The sequence below is a fragment of the Anomaloglossus baeobatrachus genome, chromosome 5 (genome assembly GCF_048569485.1).
Source record: "Anomaloglossus baeobatrachus isolate aAnoBae1 chromosome 5, aAnoBae1.hap1, whole genome shotgun sequence".
NCBI lineage: Eukaryota > Metazoa > Chordata > Amphibia > Anura > Aromobatidae > Anomaloglossus > Anomaloglossus baeobatrachus.
This window is the reverse complement of record NC_134357.1, coordinates 183,000,323-183,021,753: the sequence shown is the minus strand read 5'-3', so window position 1 is coordinate 183,021,753 and position 21,431 is coordinate 183,000,323. Positions and strand designations below refer to the sequence as shown.

The following is a 21,431-nucleotide window of genomic DNA, read 5'->3' as shown; positions in this document are numbered from 1 at the left end:
TGTCAAATCCGTTAGCGAAGGGAGCCTCCTGGGTTTCCCAGCAGTCAAGTCCCGATAGAAGGTGACAGCTCAAACCGTGAAGGGAAACACAGTCACCGCCAAGGCTAAAGTTCCCAGGGCCAGAGCCTGCGGGCAAAAGGGGCTCCTCCAGCACCCATCCAAGCTGGGGAGTGGGTTACCGGTGGGAACCCATTGGAACCGTAAACACTACCCAGGTGCAGGTAAAGGCAGTCACCATCAACCTACCGGGAGCAGAAACCACCACAGCCGTCAGTGGGTCCCGTCCATCCAGCCGTCTGTTTTACCAAGAACTGTGTCTTCGTGATTGGCTGAGTGAGTATTACCGTGCCGTGTGGCACAGCGCTGCCCCCGCGACCCTGCACCTCACCAGGCCCCGCAACCCGCCTGCCATCCATGCCTACCCCTCACCGGGCCCCGGGACAACCAACCCCCCTACCCACGGAGGGGAGAACCAACATCCAAGCTGCTCCCTGTCATCGCTCCCGGGATCCCCGTCCAGAGCAGCAGTGGTGTCACAACCTCACCACAACCGTGTGTGGCGTCACAGACAATATAAATCCCCAAAACCAATCTCCTTTTCACTCACGGGCGAGGAGCGCCGCTCGAGGCCCCGGGATCCGGTCCACCGCTCGAGCTACCACCGAGCAGCAGCAACAGTAGCAGCAGCCGGACCCGAGCAGTGGGAGAGCGTAGCGTCCCTTCCTCTGCCCACGACACTTGATGTACTCTTTTTGTTTGCTGTGCACAATTTCAGATAGTATATAGTATATAGACATACACATATACCTTTCAATACCTTCCAGATGGAGACTCTAGTTGTCTTGAAAGCGCACAGAACATTTCCTTCTTCCCTGTTATGCGGAAAATATTTCTGAGTGAAGGCATTGTAATATTTCATCCTAATTGACATTAACTCTGCCAAAATAAAACTGTTCTGCACAATGTAGTTGTTGTGTAATTATATAAAGAAAAAGCTTTCACTTGTCATGAAAACAATAGTCTGTGGGGAAAGTACAAGTAGAAAAAAAGGTATGTTTAATTAATCCTTTCCGAATCCTCCCTGTGTGACGGTTGACTGTTTACATAATAACCAGGTTCATCTTCTCAGTCCAAATTTGTGAAGCTGCATTGAAGACAAAAGAGGTTTCTACCTATCTTGACCAATCAAAGCCGGGTTCTGCTTAATTTTCAGGGATCTCCTGGACCAAACAAGGTGATATAGAAGTTAGTTTTTGGATGTTGTTTCATACTAGTTGCTTTATACAAACATGTAACTGCCAGTTAGAGGTTATTTGTCTATTATTTTACTGTAATTTTCAAGATTTCATGATGTCTCCTGCTGATGAAGATTATTATTCATTAGGAATGTAATCTGTGCAGTCATACAGCATTTTTATCCCATCCATGCAGATTGGGTCAACATTCATGTCTTCATCTGAAGGTCGTGGCCATTGGGAACCAATATATTTTGGATAGCACTATTGTGAAAACATTGTATGATGTTTGCCTCATTGAATGACACTATTTAGGCCACTGTGCAGCAGTGTTATTGATCATTTAACACTATTGTTTGGTAAACATGCTGCATTATTCTGGCAGTTATGTGTTATATGGTATGTTTTTATGTGCACTGTAGGACGGTACAGCCTGTATGAAAGGAATATCTGGTACAGCAAAGAATACCATGTATCACAAAGGCAGCCCTGTTCTTATGGCTCCTGACTTCCATGGGCAATAGACACAGTCAGTAATACGTTCTTTTGTATTCAGATGACCCCCACAAGAACAAGCTTCCATAATTGAAAGTTCGATAAAGGACAGCGTATGAGTCTATGAATGACTTTACCCAGCAGGTGAGTGCACTTGTGACTGTAAGAGACACTGAAAAACATTCAGTTATACATGGAAGAAATAAATGAATGAATTCATGAGTAAATACAGTGTATGTTCATAGATCAGAATACGTGCTGCAGAACAAGGCTTAATAATTTCATAGAGCCATAAAATCTACGTTTTGTATTTTATAGTAAAATATGTGAATTTACTATTTTATAAGTTTTCATTGGCGAGCTATAAATGGATACTTGCCAAAGTTAGGGCATCGTTTTACTTTAGTTCTATATAAATATAAAAATATATGATCATATTGATATCAAAATGTCTTATTATTGTTGTTATTATTATTATTATTATTATATTTTAGTATGTTAATTTATTGGGCTTTTCAGTTTGTAAAGAATGGTTCAGAAAACCTTTGTTTAACGGAGTTTTCTCAAATTCTTTTCTGGGAAAAATTGCAAAGTGATTGTAAAAAACAAGCAACCTTACATTTCAGCCCTGATAATAAATGTTTTCTGTCTTTAAAAATTAAAAAAAATATAATTTTATACTTTACTGTTTGTTTCGTAAGTTTGCCGGCTACCTCTACAGTGTATTAGTGGTGGTAGGTCTCTTAGGCAACAAGATGTAAGCAAAACCCAAGCACTCAAATGACAAAAAGAGGGATAGTTTATGCAAGTGTTTTTTATTGACAAACTGCAAAAAAACATGTGAACCCAACAGAAGCAACACCGATGTTTCGGTTGTGACACCTTTATCAAGGTTGTTGCTTAGTGGAAAGATGCTATGAATCACGGGTCACCTGCAAAACCATCACTGAAGTTTAGATTGAGGGTATCACATTTTGCAGTAAATGTCAAAGGAGTGATGCACCACCATTGCTGTTCCAGCTCATTCAGGACCCCCACCAGGCGTCTTCTCCCCTTTCCCTCCGCTCTGTCACAGCCTCCCATCACTCCATTGACATTTACTGCAAAATGTGTTGCTTCTGTTGGGTTCACATGTTTTTTTGCAGTTTGTCAATAAAATATACTTGCATAAACTATTCCTTTTTTTGTCATTCGAGTGCTTGGGTTTTGCTTACATTTTATACTACTATTTACCAAGAGCACCTAGTCTATAGTTGCTGAGACAGACTTTATCCCTTGTATCTTAGCCAACAAGTGCTTAAGAGTAGAGATGAACGATTTCATTGAGGTTCGGTTCACCGGCAGCAAACGAGCCTAGCTCCACAGGCTGCAGCTTGACCCGAACCCCGGATCAAGTCACTGATTGACAGTTTTAGTCTCCGCTTACATGCAGGCAGTCATAAACAGATCACTTCCGATGGAGGTGGGCTGGTTTTTTCAAGCTTATTTATTATTTTTTTTTTTGTTGCACACTACGTCCGATCACCGTTGTTACCCCTAGTGTGCGCCGGTCTAACATTGCACACGGCTCACACAGGGCTGAACACCAAATGTACATGAGCCCAGCTTTGTTCGTGTGAGTTTTAAAGCGCACAATCCACGGACCTGAACCTTGATTTTAAATTTGGTGTTCAGTTCGAAAACAACCTCAGATTCGCTCATCTCTACTTATGAGCCGGCAAGTGCTGCACTGAAACTGAACAAAGTGGTACATCTGATCAGCGTCAGATTTCCTGCCCTCTACCGATGCTGCAGAGGCATAGCTTCTTCTGTTAGCAGCAAGGGACAACACATGGCTCAGACAAGTGCCTTGTCTATTCCTCGTGTCCAAAATGTCAATCTTCAGGAGCTCACTGCAATTACTAGCAAACTAGTCAAAAGGTGGGAGAAATTTGTGCTCCTGAAGATAAAAGATTAGATAACCCCTTCAAAAAGAATTCTACTTTCTACAAACTTTGCATAAGTAAAGAATATAAGAAACTTTCTAATATGTTTTAAAAGCAAAACTGCTCAACAATGTCTGTCTCAAGACAAGGCAGACTGCCAGCACAGTGAGGTGTCAATATAAACCTTCCATTATACTCTATTACAGTGGAGGGAGGGAGAGGAGCAGAATGGAAAACCAGTCAGACGGAGACACCAAAATATAGTGCCAAGCTTTATATCAAGTGTTTTCATCCAAGAGCCGTATTCCCACCTACACTGCTCACTACTGCTCTCTAATGTACTTTTTACCTTTACTACATCTATTCTTTCCTACTAATCAATTAATAGCAGGAATCCCTATTTGTGTCCTGAATTTTATATGGAATATCTCACCAGTTCGTTTTTTCTCACCAGCTCAGAGTTAATCTATATATATAATTGCCTTATTCTGTCTGTCGTCTGTCTGTCTGTCTGTCTGTCTGTCTGTCTTGCTCCAAAATTGTGTCCTTACGGTGACACAAAACTGATTGGCCGCTGGGCTCGCCATGGCCCCGCCCCCCCGCACGGATTGGCCGCTCGCCCAGGCTGCGCCCCCACACGGATTGGCCGGCCACTCGCCCAGGCTCCGCACCCCCACAGATTGGCCTCTCGCCCCGGCACCCTGCAGGCATTGGCAACTCGGCCACGCCCCGCCCCCCTCACGCAATGTACGCTAGCTCTGGCCCCGCCCCCCCACGCATTCCCCGAACCGACACGGTCACGGAGCCACGACTCCCAGGTGAGTACTGTACCCCCGGGAGCCCACATCAGCGTATGCCGCCAAACCAGCCGACACATACCCTCGCATTGCTGGGGCTGGCCGGCGTATGCTGGTGTGGGCTCCCGTGCGAGCGGGGGACGAGATACGCTGGTAACCATGGTAGCATAGTTACCAGCACATCAAGGTCCTGCAGCGGCGGAACATACACACACGCACACACATAACAGCACACACACACACACACACATCAGATCACACTCACTCTCACACACACCTCACACACACATCACATCGCATCCACACACTCACAACATCCTGGGATATCGCTTGCTTCTCGGCGGCGATACTGTGCTGTGAGCTTCCAGGACCTGCCGGAGGATCACATGGCCAGAAGCATGTGGTATCTCCGGATGTTGTGAGTGTGAGCGCGTATGTGTAATATCGTCAATGTGTGTGTGCGTGAGTGTATGCGATCAGGTGTGTGTGAGTGTATGCGATCGGGTGTGTGTGTGTGTGTGTGAGTGTATGCGATCGGATCTATGAGTGTCGGCAGAGGAGCACGGCGTGCTGGAGGAGGCTGGGAGGAGAGAGGCTGATCCTGGGATAGGCTGGGATGGGGAGGCTGAGAGAAGAGAGGCTGATGCTGGGGGAGGCTGAGGCTGGGGTAGGCTGGGAGGAGAGAGGCTGATGCTGGGGGACCGAAAAGGCTGATGCTGGGAGGAGAGAGGCTGATACTGGGGGAGGCTGAGGCTGCGGTAGGCTGGGAGGAGAGAGGCTGATGCTGGGAGGAGAGAGGCTGATGCTGGGAGGAGAGAGGCTGATGCTGGGGGAGGCTGAGGCTGGGGTAGGCTGGGAGGAGAGAGGCTGATGCTGGGAAGAGAGAGGCTGATGCTGGGAGGAGAGAGGCTGATGCTGGGGGAGGCTGATGCTGGGGGAGGCTGAGGCTGGGGTAGGCTGGGAGGAGAGAGGCTGATGCTGGGGACAGAAAAGGCTGATGCTGGGAGGAGAGAGGCTAATGCTGGGAGGAGAGAGGCTGATGCTGGGAGGAGAGAGGCTGATGCTGGGAGGAGAGAGGCTGATGCTAGGGACAGAAAAGGCTGATGCTGGGAGGAGAGAGGCTGATGCTGGGGACAGAAAAGGCTGATGCTGGGAGGAGAGAGGCTGATGCTGGGATGAGAGAGGCTGATGCTGGGGACAGAGAGGCTGATGCTGGGGACAGAGAGGCTGATGCTGGGAGGAGAGAGGCTGATGCTGCGGGTAGAGAGGCTGATGCTGGCAGGAGAGAGGCTGATGCTGGGAGGAGAGAGGCTGATGCTGGGAGGAGAGAGGCTGATGCTGGGGGAGGCTGAGGCTGGGGTAGGCTGGGAGGAGAGAGGCTGATGCTGGGAGGAGAGAGGCTGATGCTAGGGACAGAAAAGGCTGATGCTGGGAGGAGAGAGGCTGATACTGGGGACAGAAAAGGCTGATGCTGGGAGGAGAGAGGCTGATGCTGGGATGAGAGAGGCTGATGCTGGGAGAAGAGAGGCTGATGCTGCGGGTAGAGAGGCTGATGCTGGGAGGAGAGAGGCTGATGCTAGGGACAGAAAAGGCTGATGCTGGGAGGAGAGAGGCTGATGCTGGGGACAGAAAAGGCTGATGCTGGGAGGAGAGAGGCTGATGCTGGGATGAGAGAGGCTGATGCTGGGGACAGAGAGGCTGATGCTGGGGACAGAGAGGCTGATGCTGGGAGGAGAGAGGCTGATGCTGCGGGTAGAGAGGCTGATGCTGGGAGGAGAGAGGCTGATGCTGGGAGGAGAGAGGCTGATGCTGGGAGGAGAGAGGCTGATGCTGGGGGAGGCTGAGGCTGGGGTAGGCTGGGAGGAGAGAGGCTGATGCTGGGAGGAGAGAGGCTGATGCTGGGAGGAGAGAGGCTAATGCTAGGGACAGAAAAGGCTGATGCTGGGAGGAGAGAGGCTGATACTGGGGACAGAAAAGGCTGATGCTGGGAGGAGAGAGGCTGATGCTGGGATGAGAGAGGCTGATGCTGGGAGAAGAGAGGCTGATGCTGCGGGTAGAGAGGCTGATGCTGGGAGGAGAGAGGCTGATGCTGCGGGCAGAGAGGCTGATGCTACGGGTAGAGAGGCTGATGCTGGTGCAGCATGGGGGATGGAGCACGATGGGGGGTGCGCAGCATGGGGAATGGAGCACGTTTGGGAGTGCGCAGCATGGCGGATGGACCACGTTTGGGAGTGCGCAGCATGGCGGATGGAGCACGTTTGGGAGTGCGCAGCATGGCGGATGGACCACGTTTGGGAGTGCGCAGCATGGCGGATGGAGCACGTTTGGGAGTGCGCAGCATGGCGGATGGACCACGTTTGGGAGTGTGCAGCATGGCGGATGGAGCACGTTTGGGAGTGCGCAGCATGGCGGATGGAGCACGTTTGGGAGTGCGCAGCATAGGGGATGCAGCACGATGGGGAGTACGGAGTATGGCGGATGGAGCACGATTGGGAGTGCGCAGCATGGCGGATGGACCACGTTTGGGAGTGCGCAGCATGGCGGATGGAGCACGTTTGGGAGTGCGCAGCATGGCGGATGGAGCACGTTTGGGAGTGCGCAGCATGGGAGATGGAGCACGATGGGGGTGCGCAGCATAGGGGATGGAGCACGATGGGGAGTGCGCTGCATGGGGGATGGAGCACGATGGGGAGTGCGGAGTATGGCGGATGGAGCACGTTTGGGAGTGCGCAGCATGGCGGATGGAGCACGTTTGGGAGTGCACAGCATGGCGGATGGAGCACGTTTGGGAGTGCGCAGCATGGCGGATGGAGCACGTTTGGGAGTGCGCAGCATGGGAGATGGAGCACGATGGGGGGTGCGCAGCATAGGGGATGGAGCACGATGGGGAGTGCGCTGCCTGGGGGATGGAGCACGATGGGGAGTGTGCTGCATGGGCGATGGAGCACGATGGGAAGTGCACACCTTCCCCCAACACACAAACACACGCGCGCGCGCACTGCACAACACACCACACACACACACTGGGAACCACAAACAACTGCCCTACACAGACACCCACACACACAGACAACGCTGCACACACACAACACCCAACACACAAACACCGCGGCACACACAAATATCCGCACATACCGCACAACACACATTGCACAAAACATACCTCCCCCCAAAACACACCACACACACACAAACCGCGCAACACACACACACACAACGCTACAGACACACAGCGCTCCACAAACAACGCAGCACACGCAACACACATACAACACCACTCTCACCCCCCGTCACACCCAGACAACACCCAGAACATGTACAGCGCCCTACACAAACACTTGGTAACTACACACAACAACATCTATATATATATATATATATATATATATATATATAACAAAAATCATACATGAATTACACAATACGTAAATTCTAGAATACCCGATGCGTAGAATCGGGCCACCTTCTAGTTACAAATAAACACCTAGAGCCTGCCGAGAGAAAGATTGGGAAATGCCAGATGTAAGTCATTGGTAACCAAAGATAGTTTTAATCCTCATGTACTCAGGGACCGCTTATTCTAAGAAATTACCTTTATAAGGGGACTATTATAATTCAGCAGGTTTTTGCGATGTAATATGGGAGCACTATGATTAAGAGCAGAGAACCTGATTCCAAAAATTTGTCACTTACTGGACTGCTTGGTGCAGTTTTTGTAAAACCCCTGCTAAATCTGTATACCGTAGGCCTCCAACACACATTCGTTAAAAACGTGCGTATTTTGTCCGTTTCCGTATATACTGCAAACACGGACAAACGTGCACCAATGTTAATCTGTTTGTGGTCAAACTTGCGTTTTTCATCATGTCCGTGTGTCCGTGTCCGTAATCCGTATGTGTTTCCATTTTTAACGGCAGCATGTCCGTTTCCTGCACGGAACACGCACACACGGACACCCTGAAAGTCAATGGTTTGGTGCACACAAGCACGTGACATGGATGCATCTCTGTATGCTCCGTGAACGTTTTGTGCTTTTTTGTAGTGATGTCGGCTATTCTTTCTTTTTCTGTCTATGTCGGTCAATCTCCCTTAGTCCGTCGGTCGGTCTCTCTCTGTCTGTCTTGTCTGTCTCTCTCTCTGTCTTGTATGTCCCTCTCTCTGTCTGTCAGTCTCCCCCCTCTCTCATACTTACCGATCCCCGATCACCGGTGCGGCGATGCACGGTGTTCCCACTGCTCCGGCGGCTTTTACTATTTTGAAAAAGCCGGCCACTCATTAATCAATCTCGTATTCCCTGCTTTCCACACCCACCGGCGCCTATGATTGGTTGCAGTTAGACACGCCCACACGCTGAGTGACAGCTGTCTCACTGCAACCAATCACAGCCACCGGTGGGCGGGTCTATACTGTGCAGTAAAAAAATAAATAAATAATTAAAAAAAACGACGTGCGGTCCCCCCCCATTTTGATACCAGCCAGGGTAAAGCCACACGGCTGAAGGCTGGTATTCTCAGGATGGGAAGCTCCACGTTATGGGGAGCCCCCCAGCCTAACAATATCAGCCAGCAGCCGCCCAGAAATGCGTCAGTCCCGGGACTTTACCTGGCTCATCCTAAATTGTCCTGGTGTGGTGGCAAACAGGGTAATAAGGAGTTAATGGCAGCAGTCCATAGCTGCCAATAAGTCCTAAATTAATCATGGCAGGCGTCTCACCGAGATACCTTCCATGATTAATCTGTAAGTTACAGTAAATAAACACACACAACGAAAAATCCTTTATTTGAAATAATAAACACTAAAAAAATCCCTCGTTCACCAATTTATTATGCCCCAAATACCGATCCATGTCCGGCGTAATCCATGGAGGTCCCGCGTCGCTTCCAGCTCTGCTACATGAAGGTGACAGGAGCGGCAGAAGAACCTCCTGCCAGATCCACACAGCAACTGAGCTGAGCCGCGCGATCAGCTGTGCTGTCACTCAGGTAACTCGCGGCCACCGCTGGATCCTCCAACTGTGACAGTAAGTCGCCCGAATGACAGCGATGAAGTCACAGGTGAGTTGCGGTCACGGGGAGTGGACTCAAGCTAGCCGCAGGTAACTTGAGTGACAGCAGCGGTAATTGCGCTGCTCACTTCAGTCACTCAGGGGATCACCGGTCACCGCTGAGTCCTTCACGGGTGACCGCTAATCAGGATGCGACACAGACACAGCCGCGGAATGACAATGAAGTCGGGTGAAGTTCACCCGAGTTCCTTCTCAGCGTGCAACTCTGTCTGCTGTCAGCGGGTAATCAAACACAACATTTTACATTAAACACGGAACATTTCACACGGAAAAAACATTCACACGTCAGTTACAAATCACACGCACACACGGCATTACACACGCACACACGACTAGCATACGCCGGTCATACAAAGGCCACACGGACCATAAAAACGGACAAAAAAAACGGATCACGGACCTGAAAAACGGCCCGTATTACACGTGCGTGGTTTTAACGGATGTGTGTCGGAGGCCGTAGATGTAGTAGTGCTATGACTGCTGAGCTATGCATAGCCCCACCCACACCTCTGACTGGCAACTTCCTGTGTACATTGTACATTATCAGAAAGCTGCCAATCATCGGTGGGAGCGGGGTTGCACAGATTACCTGGGCTTTCTGACACACCAAGTCCTGCAGTGATAATCTCCCGCTAATAAAACGCTGATTATGATGGAGACTACAGGAAGCTTACAATAGTCACACATCACTGGAATCAGCAACTCCACCTCTTCATTCAAAAACCTGCTGAAAGATTCCTTTTAAAGGTTATGCACACTTTTTACATGGAAAAAAATGAGGTTTTACTTATATTAATGGGCACTTTTAGTTCAAAAACATTGCACTAAGGGGTACTTTGCATGCTGCGACATCGCTAGCCGATTGTAACGATGCCTAGCATGATAGTCCCCCCCTGTCGCAGATGTGATATCTTGTGATAGCTGCCGTAGCGATAATGTTCGCTTCATACGCACTTACCTGCCCTGCGACGTCGCTCTGGCCACGACCCGCCTCCTTCCTAAGGGGGCGGGTCATGCGGCGTCACAGCAACGTCACACGGCAGGCGGCCAATAGAAGCGGAGGGGCGGAGATGATTGGGATGTAAACATCCCGCCCACCTCCTTCCTGTCTCATTGCAGGCAGGACGCAGGTAAGGAGATGTTCCTCGCTCCTGCGGCTTCATACACAGCGATGTGTGCTGCCACAGGAACGAGGAACAACATCTTACCTGTTGCTGCAGCGAAATTATGGAACTGACCGACACTACACAGATCCCCGATTTTCGATGCTTTTGCGATCGTTTATCAGTGGTTCTAGGCTTTACACGTTGCGACGTCGTTACCGGTGCCGGATGTGCGTCACTTTCGTTTTGACCCCGACGAGATCGCAGTAGCAATGTCGCAACGTCCAAAGTACCCCTAAGTTTCAGTTTGCAATCTGCTATCTCTTTCATCCATTTTCAGACCCTTGATATGCAGTGTGAAGCCTGATCTAAGTTTCAGAACTTTCTCTTGTAGGAGTACTCCTCTGAGTAATGTAGGCTGGATGTGAAATTTGTGTATCCAGTCTGCTTCTAGTTTCACTAGGTGATATATCAGCACAGGTTTTATACAATATGTATTGCACTTCAATTGCTTTTGTCCTTGTTATTACTTTTTCTTTGCCAATCTAGAAACAGTTTTAATAAAGACTATTTAGAAGGTTGCCTAACTTTGCATTTACTGATCAAACAGACAATAAAATATAGCAAACATTGTGTGGCGCCCCTGACCTGGTCAGGCGCCACTGAGTACTACACCCATGCTGGGATAGTACTTCCAGGTAAATCCAAAGGCCTGAATAGAGTGTGTATGCACAGACACATAGCAACCAGGTCTCCCACACCTTAGACGCTCATTAAACCTGCAGTGGCGGTCACCCATAACCCTGACCGCAAACCGTGAGTGGCGTCACGACTCCCATGTAAATAAACCTGACATACCTGTGGCCAGAGATACCAAAGTGGTGACCCTGTGGCATCCCCTGAGGTGGAGTGGTGTCCCTGGGCCAACCGCTGAAAGTGGGCGACACATTTCTGGCGTCACGAACAGGATCAAGGACTAGACCTGTTTAGACAAGTGACAGTGCGCCTTAGCGGTCCGATCAGAAAATTTGAACCGCCGCCATTTTGTTGCTGTTAAAAGCGCGCAATTTAAGAAGCTGCAGCCCGCGCAGAAGAAAAGGTAACCACCCACGAAGAGGAGTGGCTGTCCCAGCTTGGAGGGGGCACTCTGACGGAGTGAACAGAGAAGATGAGGGCGGATCTGTCCCCGGACTGCGGGGACGTCCCAGTCCAAAGGGAGGAGAACAACCAGAAATGAAAATATGACTGCAGCATGACCAGAACCTGATGAGCAACGACAGAGATAAGATGGCATCTGCAGGAGGTGACCAGGGAGAGCAGGGTTGGACCAGGCCCATGACTGCAGAGGAGTTGGAGGCAGAAGTGGGAAGAATTGCCGACGGTATGGAAGAGCAGAGCAGGCAAGAGATAGTCGCTTGGAAGAAAAAGATGATAATGGCAATTAGAAACCTGCGGTTGTCGGTGCAGTGAAGCCCACCTGGAGGCACCGCCCACGCTCAACTGGCGTCGTCGTCGGTAGTGGTGACCATGCTGCGGGATATCTCCAGTGCGGATTTGAGTGAGTGCAAAACCGCCCCTGTTCCACCTGGAATGCTGACCCCACCTGCATTAGTATCGGACGCCGGTGCGATGCCTGATGCGATGCCTGATGCGATGCCTGATGCGACGCCTGATGTGATGCCTGATGCGATGCCTGATGCAATGCCTGGTGCAATGCCTGATGCGATGTCCAGTGCGATATCCAGTGCAGTGCCCGATGCGACATCTGGTGAGATGTCCGGTGTGATGCCCGATGCGACGTCTGGTGAGATGTCCGGTGTGACGCCTGATGCGACGTCCCGTGCGACCCCCGATGCAACACCAGATGCGACACCCACGGCCAGACCAGACCAGGCCGCAACGCCTCCTGTCCTAGTTGCCCGACCAGAGGTGGTCACAGCGCCCAAGTTGCTTACTGAGGAACCAGCACCTGCGCTCCGACCTGAAGTAGACACAGTACCCCCTCAGCCAGAGAGAGAATCGAAGCCTTTGCCCTGGGCTGACCTGTTTGCCAAGTGCCTGGGCCACAAGCTGTCATCCCGACCAGAAGCGGTCACAGCACCCTCTCCGCTGGAGAGGGATTCCTCATCCTACCTGGCAACTGAAGGCTCATCCCCAGAGCTGCTACCCAACCGACCGGATGAGGTCGCAGCACCCTTTGAGAGAAAGGGAGGCCCTGAGGTCACGCTGCTGTTCCCCTAATGACCGGAAGAGGTCGCAGCACCCCCTGCCAGGGAGGAAAACCTGGTTGCATATAGCCCTGGCATGTATGTGACCTGGTTACCTGCTGATGACCAGGTGATGGCAATGCGGAGACCAGCCCGCAGAGAGCGGTGGTGAAAATGTCTTTGAGGAGAACCTGTTTAGTTAGAGAATGTTTAACATGTTGAAAGTTAAAGTAACGTTAAAGAGATTGTGCCCGCAAGGACTGTTGCGAGAATCTTTTATTCCTTAGCACCAGGTTATGTGCACTTTAAAAATGGACCACAGGCTATGAACTGGCTATAGCCACAAACTCTCACATTGTAAAAAGTTACCTCAGTGGTACCAACCCTCAGAGTGTGCCTGTTCATGGGGCCTGGCTCTGCAACACCAAGGGAGCACGCCTGTTTATGGGGCCTACCCTACACCACCCTCCTCAGGAGAAGAAGATTGGAGGAAAGGTCTGGGATACAGATGGCCCAGACCTGGTCACCAAAGGGACCGATGACCTGCCTCCTGGAAGTTTCTGGGTGGGACCAGGACTTGTGGGTGGTGGGTGGTGGTGGAATGGTACCTGGTATGTTTTAAATGTAAATATATCCCCTGTGTGGGAAAAGTTTGTATTTAATCTTTTATTGTCTTTGCAGCCCGAGGACGAGCTGTTGATAACCAAGGGGCAATGTGGCACCCCTGACCTGGTCAGGCGCCACTGAGTACTGCACCCATGCTGGGATAGTACTTCCAGGTAAATCCAAAGGCCAGAATAGGGTGTGTACGCACAGAGACATAGCAACCAGGTCTCCCACATCTTAGAGGGGACCCTTGGGCAGACCCAAGAGGGGGTTTTCCTCCACATCTCATCTAGGGGTGTAGGGGAGGGGCTGGAAGCTAAGGTGGCATTGGCTGTAAGGAACTTAGGAGGAGTTAGTCAGTCTGGTAGCAGAAGGCGCAAAAGGAGGGTTGCTGAAGGAGAGATGTGCGCTTACACGCTAGTCAGACCCTGCACGTGTAGTAGCCGTTGGCGGGGAAGAACGGTTACCAGCAAATCTGACAGAAAAACGCTGAGGAAGTCAGCTAGTCGTGTATGGAGACTCTGGTGACTAGGCATCCACGGGGAACAGGTTCCTAGAGTAGACTTCCATTTACTGATCTGCTAAACCTGCAGGTGGGGGGAAGCACAGGTCCCACACCAAACAGCTAGAGTCCAAGCCTCAGCAGCAACGAGGGGGCCCATAAGGAGGATCGAGCCTGGAGCCATCTTCCTTGGTTCACGCTGCCGGCAAATGGGCCAAAAAGGGGAGAAAAGGCAGTAGCGACTTCCCTGGATGAATCCCATGGAACTTCAAGTCAGGGGTTATCCGAAACAAAAAGTTTTAGGAAGGCGAGTTAACAGTTACCCTTAGACCAGCCTAAAGGATACCTGATTCCACCTAGTTTATCTCAGCATCGCCCGGGTTACCTCACAAAAACATCTGAAAGTGAGTAAACAAGTTGAAAGACTTCCTGGACTGCGACTGAGTTATTCTGGGACCTGTTGTTCCATACACCCGAGCCCCTGGGGCCAGCCTCACTCACGGGAGGCCACACCACCAGACTGCAGACTCCATCAGCCCCAGACGCTCGTTAAACCTGCAGTGGCGGTCACCCATAACCGTGACTGCAAACCGTGAGTGGCTTCACGACTCCCATGTAAATAAACCTGACATACCTGTGGCCAGAGATACCAAAGTGGCGACCCTGTGGCGTCCCCTGAGGTGGAGTGGTGTCCCTGGGCCGACCGCTGCAGGTGGGCAACACATTTCCATTGAGGATAAAAATGAACAACAAATAAAATTCTGTGCTAAGGTTTATACAGTTTGTCATATTAGGAATTTCTGAGTTAACGAGGAGATCTCATTTTGGGACCTCCAACAAATAGCATGACTGGAAATCAAACGCGAAGGGCATCTCTGTACCTTTAGGTCCCAGCATGTCTATGGCTCACATATTTGAATTGGCACCATGTAATATTCCATGTAATGTTTCATTTTTTCATACTGGGACAGGATACAAAATATTGACAAGCACCTTCTCGCAAGGTGAAACAAATGTACAGGTGCTGGTTGATGTGACTGCATTGCACTACCATACAAATAAACAAGCAAATACAGCTGATCACTGAGCACATTAAGGTACACTGCAAGTAAAAGGGTAACAATGTTTTGAATTTTTTACTTTCAGGCTCTATATCTCACCATCTACTACAGCTTTCAGCATGAGACTACCTATTGTATTGACAATAATCTTGGCCATCTCACACATACATTTGACTTGCAACTATTTAGCATGTGATTAGTTATCCAGATTTCTCTCATGTCACTGTTTTGCTCTGAAAAATTTTAATTTGTATTTTGTTAGTATTTTGTAAATCTGCATAAGGCTTTATCACTGTCTGAACATGTCTGGGCATGCTCTTGATCACATTCAACCATATATTGACCAAAATTTGATCCCAAGTCTCTTCCCAATGTTGGTGCATACTGGTAGTCTTACTTGAGTATGTATACAGCTTTTTATTCAACTCTACTGACAAATGTTTGATTGGGTTAAGGTCTAGCAACTATGAAGGCCAATCCAGCACCTCTACTTCATTGTCATTGACACATTTCTTCTCCAATCTTGACCTATGCTTTGCATCGTTGTCCTGCAGGAACACTATGGGGTACTTTACACGCTGTGACATCGCATCCAAAATATCGTCGGGGTCACGTTGTTAGCGACGCACATTCAGCGCCGGTAGTGACATTGCAGCGTGTAAATCCTTTGTGCGACGATAAACGATCGCAAATGCGTCGAAAATCGGTGATCTGTGTAGCGTCGGTCATTTTCAGAATATCGGGTCAACCGCAGGTACGATGTTGTTTGTCGTTCCTGCAGGTCCACATATCGCTGTGTGTAAACCCGCAGGAGCGACAAACATCTCCTTACCTGTGTCTCGACGGCAATGCAGAAGGGAGAAGGTGGGCGGGATGTTATGTCCCGCTCATCTCCGCCCCTCCGCTTCTATTGGCCGGCCGATTAGTGACGTCGTGGTGACATCGCTGTGACGCCGAACGCACCTCCCCCTTGAAGGAGGGATATTTTGGCGGTCACAGCGACGTCGCCGTCCAGATATGTGCGTGTGCAGCTGCCGTAGCGATAATGTTCGCTACGGCAGCAATCACCACATATCGCATGTGCGACGGGGGCGGGTACTAGCCGATGCTAGCGAAGTCGCAATGTGTAAAGTACCCTTATGTCTTTCTTTTCTTACCCATAGTACTTGAGTGTACAAAGTAACTTGTCTTGTAGGATTCTGACATATAGCTCAGCATTGAGACCACCATTTATCCTGGTCAAGTGTCCAATGCCTTTGGCTGTGAAAGCCCCATGTCCTCAGGCTTTCTCCACTGAACTTGACAGTTACTTCAATTTCATGATCCGTTACCCTCTTTTTCCCTTGTTGTTTCCAGTCTCACTTTCATCTATAAGATCCTATTTTAGTGACCATTGTCTCATCACTCCAAATCACCCATTTCCAATTTTCTACTGTCACTTGTGGAACTTCTTTGCAAACTCAAGCCAATGCTTGGTATGATGATATTGATGTCATGATATTGGTATGACATGATATTGATGTTGAGACTTCTTCACTTTTTTGGGCAATCATTCCAAACCTGTGCACTATGAGTAGTGCAATGCTTGCATGGACATTTATTACCTCACTATTCTGAAGCATATGAGCCACCTCCACTGCCAGAAGTGATAGACCTTCTAATTAGCTCACTTGTTACTCACTTATTAGCTCACTTTTTCCTGACATTCACCTCTTGGCTTTTAAATGGATGAACAGACTTAATGTCATATTCTTCTAACTATCATGGTAATAATATGATGCATGTTGACAATTTTCTTGGCCAGGAGACTGCTATAATGGAGCTGGATGATGCTGTTTCTCTTTTCTTTGGAAATATTCTACATGGCTGCTCCTCGATTCGAACCAGTGACCTTTTGCTTGTGAATCAACCTAATAAATTATTGAGCTATTTGGGAATATAAAAGCAGGTTGTAATTTGTAGTATAGAAGAAGAATTATTTTTTTCAAACACCAGGAGCAAAACAGTAACAATGCAGTGACATGACAAGAATCTGTATAACTAATCATATGCTGAATAGTTGCAAGCCACATTTATGGATGAAATGGCCAAAAAGATTGTCTATAAATTAAGGTAGTCTCATGCTTAAAGTAGTGGATGGTGAGATGTGGAGACAGAAAGTCACAAGTTCAAAACATTGTTACCCTTTTGCTCATCATTGTATATGTGAACATTGATTTTATGAATTTTGAATTGCATTACTGATATATAAACTGTACTTAAAACATTGAGTTACTAAGTGCACACTTTGATCAAACTGTATGTACCCATCTACTAGATGCAGTGCAACCTCTTGGATAAAATCCTAGACTCTCAGACATTTATCACCTGTTGAAGAGTGATAAATGGAATTTTTAGAAAACCTATTTCAAGTTGCTTTTCCACCCAGGGCAAATTTCTGGCAAACAGTGCAGCCTGCCAACTACTAAGAGTGTGCGATATACATACAGTAAGGATTCAGCTCTTGTGACACCCCAGGGCTGTGGGGTATTCGGTCCTGGGTGCAAGGTGCGCAGTGGTGGGGAACAGTCATGGTCGCGGCCGATGCAAGGTTCTGTGACCCTAGGGTTGGTCCGAATAAAAAAAAAAAAGGGGTAAAAATAAAAGAAATGGGAGAAATAAAAATAAAGAATTTTTCGAATTCGCCATGCGGCCAGGTTATTGAGGTCACCGCTGCAGGGTCTTGATGGGGCTGATGGAGTAGTGTGGCTTAGGTGTTTTGGGCCCTCTGCAAGCAGGGCTAGGCCCCAGCAGTGTATGATGGGGATTATAGTAGGGAACAGTCAGTGTATGTGTACAGAGGTAAACAGTCCACACCAGTATTGCAGTTTTAACTTGCCTTGTCTTTACTTGGTTTCAGTGTTTGGACCTGCTGGTGCCGGTTCCAGGTGTTCCCGCTTCCCTTGTTCTCCATGCCAGCTGTGACCTGGGTTGGCTGTCCTCTGTGCAAACTTGTTGATGGGCTCCCATGGCCTAGAGCTGCCTTGGGAACCCCTCTGTTTCTGTCCTGTGAGACTAGGTTCAAGACTTCCACAGGTGTCCTGCGGTCCCTGGAGTTTTCCACTTCCACAGGTAACCCACAGTCCCTGGAGTCCTGGTTCCTTACACGACAGTCCCTCACTCCTGTCACAGCTCTCTGTTGTTACTGCAGGTCTTTTCCTTTCTTGCTGTACTTTCACTCTTTCACTCCTCCGACTACTACTCCTTCACCTTCAACTCTCTCCTGCTACTTCTCACTTCACTCACTACTTCCTCCCGCCAACTTCCCAATTGACCACTGGCCCCTCCCCTTGCTGGGTCTCTCCCTACAGATTGGGTGGCAATCATCCAGTCAGTGACCATCCCTTTTACCTATTGCTAGGCAGTCTCCCAGTTTGGTGTTATGGTTGTGTGTGGCCTGAAGATGGTGGTGTGTTGACTGGCACGGATATTCCAGGGTTTGGGTTTCCACTTACATTTTGTGGCACCTGGTACTGCAGAGGTGCTACACTCTGCTAGCTTGTTTGCGTGGTCATCACATCAGCGCAAATATGAGATCTGCACATTTATTATTCAACACACTACACTGCTTGCCGCATGTTTGCCTTGGGAGTATAAAAAGCCCTTCAAGTGCCAATCTTTTTTTTTCCATCATCTTCCATACAGTATGTCACAACATCCTCACGTATGTAACCAAAGTTTGGTAGAAATAATGGGAATTCAACTTAATTTAATGCAGTCTATATGTCTCAGAGATCATTTTGTTTTACTTTTCATAACATTGTCAGACAGGGAAGCAAGGACATTGACCCTGCAATTAAAGAAATTGTGGTAACTCCAGCATTGGGAGGTGTCAACTAACAACTTTTTTTCTGAGTTGTCTGCTTTCGATCAATTGCCAGATATATCTAAAGTTGGCAAAATAACACATCTAATTATATTACCAAAATCATTTTAGAAGTGCTCACTTTGTTTACAAGCAACCAGTATGTGACCCTTGCAGCCAATTAGTGGGCTTAGAGGTCACTTGCTGCAGTCCTGACATTAGTGCTTGGAGACATGACGGGAGGTGCCAGTAGTCTGGCATGTAGCTGCTGAGTATCTGATTGGCCGCAACTGACAAATTTTCGTATGTTAGTAAAAAAGGCCAGGAGAACTGCCTGAGGTCTGCACTGTCATCAAGGAAAAGAAGCTCTTAAAAGATTTTTTTTTTGTTGTTCATTTCTCAGATCTGCACCTGTCTTTTTTTCTCAAACAAGATAGCGCCTTCAACTGTTTTGCAAGAATTTGGCAAGCTAATTCCTTTTTAATCTCTTAAGCAAACAGTTATAGGTATTTTAAAATTTCCATTGGAAGGAAACATAAATCAGGAAATAAATTCCAATCTAAACTGCTCAGTTATCATAGGAACAATGTGTCCTCAAACAAAGTTATAACACTCACATTCCAAGCTGGTGCATGCCAAAAACAGCTATGACCATAGATTTGGAAATGACACAAATTTTGTTTTTCAATGTTTGTTGCTTCAGTGCTTTTAGATCTTGTTGTCAGATGTTTCTATGGTTACTAAAGTAAAATTATCAGTGTCACAAACCCGGGCCAGGGGGTCACTTAGACTACACGGTCGTGACCCTGTCAATCTGTGATAAAACTGCACCTCTCAGCCCCACCCTGACATCTCTAATATCTGACATCTCTAATACGTCAGGACCACGTGAGATGACCTTGTCACTTCCACCAACACGCAAAGTTCCGCACCCCCAAGTGGTACATAAGATCCGCTTGACACAATGCAGCACTGACACGTCCTGTTCCCGTGGGCATAGGGAGGCACGGGCAGTGGAACCGAGTCAGCCTCCAGCGTGGCACCCAGCTTTCCCACAACCCTGACTGGCCGACAGGAACTTCCCACTAACCCTAGTGTAACAGAAATCTGCTGGTCTGGTACAGTGCAGTAGACTACCAAAAGTTCTTCATTGGATATAGCTTTGGTCTGTTAGCAGGACTATATCGAGCCAGAAACCAACCCCAGGTAGCATATAAAACTAAGCTGAGCTCACAAACATGGGATTCAGAAATCGAGATAAAAGAAACAGCTCAAGATTAAATTATATATTTAATCATCTTATGGGCACACTAGATACTGCAATATATACAAGATGGAATTTACAGAATATGTATGTCAGAATACATTTACAGGTAAGTTATGGATCACAAGCAGATCTCAGTTGTATCATTTACCTTATTCCCTAGCTGACACGAGGGGGACGCTGTGTAGCCACACGTTTCCAGGATCTTCTCCCATGTGTATCACATGGGACCACCTGAAGAAGAACAACCCAAAATGTCCGGACTGTGGTTATCAATCTCGCTACATTCCATGTCCCCTCCCACCTGTGACCTCAGAATGGGCTGGCCTTCTACTTATCCAGGGAAAGCATGAATTTTAGTTTTCCCTCAAAACTCTGCCCCTGAGCTTCTTACATGAACAATATGACCATTATAATTCTCTTTATTAATTGATCTATCCATAGGCAGTAAATATGATATGTATGTGTGCTTCCTTTGAGGTGTTATTAATTATTGAGGGCTACGCACGTCGCACAATTTTCCAGAAATATGTGTTACATGTATCTGGCCATCAGGAATTTGAAAATATACCTGTCTTGTTTCTGGAACCGAGTCACCCCCCCAATAATGTAACTCTTCTAGCGGCTCCGAAGCATCTGGAGTGAATCCATAGAAGATAGGTTATAAATAGAGTTGAGCGCGGTTCGCGGTTCGAGGTTCTCCAGTTCGAGGCTCGAGTGATTTTGGGGGCTGTTCTAGATCGAACTAGAAATCAAGCTTTTTTGCTAAAGCTCGATAGTTCTAGATACGTTCGAGAACGGTTCTAGCAGCAAAAAAAACAGCTAATTCCTAGCTGGCTTTCCGCTGTAATAGTGTAAGTCACTCTGTGACTCACACTATTATGACATTTCAGTGTATAGTGTGCGGGAACAGCGCATTCAGATCACTGCTGTTTGGATAATGACGATCGCCATTTTTTTTTTTTCCTTGTCTTCCTTACCTAAGCGCGCGCGTGTAGTGGGGAGGGCCAGCATGTCAGCCAATCCCAGACACACACACAGCTAAGTGGACTTTTAGCCAGAGAAGCAACGGCATAAGTGATAGGATGTCCATGTCACATGTCCCTGCATTATAAAACCGGACATTTTCATCCAGCACGCCATAATCTGCCTTCTGCGTCCTTGGTGTCAGACATCACTGGCGCAGCTCCTATCGCCGATACTGCTGTATACGCTCCATACACAGCGCTGTACAGCATAGGGATAGCACTTTCTATCAGTCCTTTTAAGGGCTCATACCGGCAGGGTCAGAGCCATAGGTGACAGGTCCTGAAAACAGAGTGTAACA

At 48.2% G+C, this 21,431-nt stretch overlaps 1 long non-coding RNA gene across 1 annotated transcript in view; it reads left to right on the top strand.

The window, feature by feature from the left end:
- The first annotated feature begins 1,149 nt into the window (after positions 1–1,149).
- Positions 1,150–21,431, top strand: part of LOC142309848 (uncharacterized) — a 90,515-nt gene continuing 70,233 nt past the window's right edge. Inside the window, exons 1-2 of the long non-coding RNA XR_012754013.1 lie at positions 1,150–1,234; positions 1,792–1,874. This is a non-coding gene — a long non-coding RNA (uncharacterized LOC142309848). The remainder of the gene's footprint in view (positions 1,235–1,791; positions 1,875–21,431) is intronic.